Source organism: Cebus imitator, unplaced genomic scaffold (genome assembly GCF_001604975.1).
Source record: "Cebus imitator isolate Cc_AM_T3 unplaced genomic scaffold, Cebus_imitator-1.0 Scaffold444, whole genome shotgun sequence".
Classification (NCBI taxonomy): Eukaryota; Metazoa; Chordata; class Mammalia; order Primates; family Cebidae; genus Cebus; species Cebus imitator.
In genome coordinates this window covers 3,159,077-3,162,976 of record NW_016107759.1, presented here as the reverse complement: position 1 = coordinate 3,162,976, position 3,900 = coordinate 3,159,077, and the positions used below count along the sequence as shown (strand labels likewise).

Sequence of the window (3,900 nt, the reverse complement as noted above, 5' to 3'; positions counted from 1 at the left end):
GGGTGCTTCGGGGAGGAGGGAGATCGCAGGACTTCCTGTGACATTGAAGAAGGCAGGCTTCACGTGCTCCCAGGTGGACTGATGGGCCTTGCCCACTCAGCCCAGCACGTGGAGGGAAGCCAACCAGCAAACAACAAATCAGGCAGCTGCCAACTGCGTCCAGGGAGAAGAGCAGTGTTCCCGGCTGAGGACCCCACCTTTGCCCCCTTCCCAGCTCTGGGCACTCATGTGATCTGGGTGGGTCTCGTGGCAGCATCTCCACTCTGGGCTCCAGATTAAGCTGGTCAAATGTTGGATGGTGGCAGTAGAGCCTCCCCTGCCTCCCTGCCCAGCCTACCCCCTACGGTGGTGCATATTAACAGAGCTTTTGTCCTGGAGATCTTGGGGGAGGGAGAGAGTCTCTGAAGCCAACTTGTCTCAAATTCCACCTCTTTGAAACCGTTTAGAGAGACCTCACCTGGAGATTCCGGCCTCCCGGTGTGGCTGGGCCTGAGGGCTGGAATTTGGAATCCTCTTATTTTTTCTAATTCTTGCTGTGATATTTTGGCTAAGGCTAGGAAAATGGCACAGGGCAGGACCGACTTCAGGTGCTTTTCTGTTTCAGAGCTTTGGCCCTGTGTTCTAGATCTACATTCTCAGCCTAAAGCAAATCCCTGGCTCCATCTGGTGTGACCCTGAGCAAGTCACCAAGTGCAAAGATTGGTCTTTGCACTTGGCAAAGGGAGAAATGATTGTTTAGTCCATGGGCTGGACCAGGATGAAGCGAGCCTAAGGTACACTCAGTACCTGCCCGATGCCCCCGCTGGGCAACGGATGAGCAGTGATGGGTTCTCTTGTTTTGTGCATGCTACTAAAAACCACTCAAACGCAATCCCATTTTCTCCTCCAACTCTGCCTTTTTTGTTACTGTTTTTTGAGACAGGGTCTTCCCCTTTTATCCAGGCTGGTGTGCAGTGGCACGAACATGGCTCACTGCAGCTTTGACCTTTTGGGTTCAAGTGATCCTTCTGCCTTGGCCACCCAAAATGCTGGGATCATAGGCATGAGCCGCCATACCCCGCCTCACGCCATTTTTCTGATCATTTGCCACAGACGTTTTCTGTCCTAGACGTTGCTACACACTTTCCTTCGAGATGGCCAGAATCATTGCCATTTCGTAATTTCTGCTGACAGACGCTGAAGTAACTTCAAGTGCTGGATGAACACTCATTGAACTAGACACAGCTCCTACTCCCAGGCCAGGGTGAGAAGTACACTCCTCTGTGATTGGGGCACAGCGCCATCCTGGTTGGGGAGAGACGGGGTGGGGTGGGTGCCTGGAGTGGATGCCAAAGGGCAGGAAAGTGTAGTTCCGGCTTGGGAGTGGTTACACTCTCACACATGCAGGGGTTGAAATCTGGATTTCTCACTTTGTCTTCATTTACCCTGTCCCCATCCGGCTCCCAAGCTGAGAGTTTAAGGGTTAACACTAAGAAACCCCTCAACACCTGGATGAGATGAGACTGGGGCAGGAAACTTATACTGTTCCATTTTCCCGGAGTGGCCGAGGTTGGAAGATGCTGGGGAGCCAGGGTGGGGGTGGGGGAGCTTGGAAGATACTGTGCATTGGGGGAAGTTAGGAGAGATGGGTTGTGTTTTGGCGTCACCTACCTCTCCTCATCGGCTGGCTTAAAATCCCCCATTGTGGACCACAACCCACACCCCACTTGAGAAGGAGGTTCAGAGAACCCTTAGGCTCGTATTAAGGGGGTTCACCGAAATGTCCAAGGCTCTGACTAGGCCATCATTACCAGGGAGAGGCTGCCCAAGGCTGGGTTACTTTTTTTTTTGAGATGGAGTCTCTCTGTGTCACCCAGGCTAGAGTAGAGTGGCTTGATCTCAGCTCACTGCAACCTCTGCCTCCCGGGTTCAAGCAATTCTCCTGCCTCAGCCTCCTGAGCAGCTGGGGACCACAGACGCATGCCACCATGCCCGGCTAAATTTTTTTTTTTTTTTTTGACACAGTGTCTCATTCTGTCACCCAGGCTGGAGTGCAGTGGCACGATCCCTGCTCACTGTAACCTCTGCCTTCCAAGTTCAAGGAATTCTCCTGTCTCAGCCTCCCAAGTAGCTGGGACTATAGGCACATGCCACCACGCTGGGCTAATTTTTGTAATTTTAGTAGAGACAGGGTTTCATTATATTGGTCAGTCTAGTCTCAAACTCCTGACCTCAGGTGATTCACCCACCTCAGCCTCCCAGAGTGCTAGGATTACAGGGGTGAGCCACTGCACCCAGCCACTGGGTTATCTTTTTGCTGAGCCTTAGTGTCCTCAGCTGTAGAATGGGTCAACAGGACTGTGAGTCACTGTTTGCTGCGGTGCCTGGTGTTGTAATCAGCAATAAGAACAGTAACAGCTTGCGCTCATGGATGCCTTCTGTATGCCAGCCACTGGGTGCTGGACACTGCCCTGTGCCATCCAGGTGGGGGGAGTGGTGCTTCAGGTTTTCTTCCCCTCCCCCTGCGTGGGGTGCCCAATGGAAGTGGAGGGTGGGAGGCTCTAGGAGAGGTTCGTTTGTAGCCCTGAGGCTGGAGAACAGAAAGGGCAGAAAGCAGAGGGCAGGAACCGTCTGAGACATGGGTTTCCATGTCTATAAATGACCCCTGCCTTGAAAGAAAATGTAAAAGTGCCTCAGAGATCTAACAAAAATATGAGCCTACTCTGCTCAGAAACGCTTAAGTCTTCCAGCCTCAATTAGCTGAGCTGGGCTAAACTGAGTCCCCTGTAGGTGGGGCTGAAATTTCAGAGGTTCCCCATGGGTAGCACTAGACCAGAAAAGCCCCACAGGGAGGTGGGGGAGGAGGAGGCTGTCAGTACCCCCACCCAGTGCCCCCTGGTGACTATAGATGACTTATGTTTTATTTTTTGAGATGGGGGATTGCACTGTCACCTAGGCTGGAGTGCAATGTTACAGTCACAGCTCACTGCCGCCTCAACTTCCTGGGCTCAAGCAGTCCTCCCACCTCAGCCTCCGAAGTAGCTGGGACTACAGGTGCACACCACCACGACTGGCTAATTTAAAATTTTTTTTATAGATGGGGGTCTTGCCATGTTGCCCAGGCTGGGCTTGAACTCTTGAGGCTCAAGGGATCCTCCTGCCTCAGCCTCCCAAAGTGCTAGGATAACAGGCATGATCCCAGCACCCCTAACCTTTTATTCTGAAAATTCGAAAACACCCAGAGAACTTTAAAGAGGAGTGAAAGGAACATTCACATATGTATGTCATTGTCAATCCATTAACGACGTGGCTGAGACTTCAGGCCCTTCTCCAAACTCTTCAGCATCTTCTAAGAACGCAGCCACTTCCTGTGTGTTACTGGACTAGACTCTCACCTCCGAAATGAATAGTCATTCTATTATCATGTACTGTCCCGACCATACTCAAAATTTTCCAACTGGCCCCAGGATATCTTTTAAAGCCTTTAAGAAATGTGAAGGAGGATCCAATGAAGGTTCGCTCACTTGGTTGTGAGGGCTCTTTGGGCTCCTTTCCAACAGCGCCGCCTACAGGCACTTGCTTTTTATGACACTAAGAGTAACTCAGGTCAGTTTCTTTGAGAGATGGTCTGACATGTTGCATATTCCCAGCAAGGCCCTATGCATTGAAAGTTGGGTCTAACCTCATTAGGCCGGGACGTGGTGGTTCATGCCTGTAATCCCAGCACTTTGGGAGGCCGAAGCAGGTCACCTGAAGTCAAGAGTCTGAGACCAGCCTGGACCACATGGCGAAACCCCATCTCTACTAAAAATACAAAATTAGCCGGGCATGGTGGCGTATGCCTGTAATTTCAGCTACTCAGGAGGCTGAGACAGGAGAATTGCTTAGACCTGGGAGGCAGAGCTTGCAGTGAGCTGAGAT

The 3,900-nt window shown here is 51.5% G+C and overlaps 1 protein-coding gene across 1 annotated transcript in view; it reads left to right on the top strand.

Moving 5' to 3' along the window:
• Positions 1–1,010: 1,010 nt before the first annotated feature.
• ZSCAN10 (zinc finger and SCAN domain containing 10) overlaps positions 1,011–3,900 on the top strand; it is a 7,721-nt gene continuing 4,831 nt past the window's right edge. The window contains exon 1 of the mRNA XM_017511139.2: positions 1,011–1,243. The gene's annotated coding sequence lies outside the window, so the exon portion shown is untranslated. The remainder of the gene's footprint in view (positions 1,244–3,900) is intronic.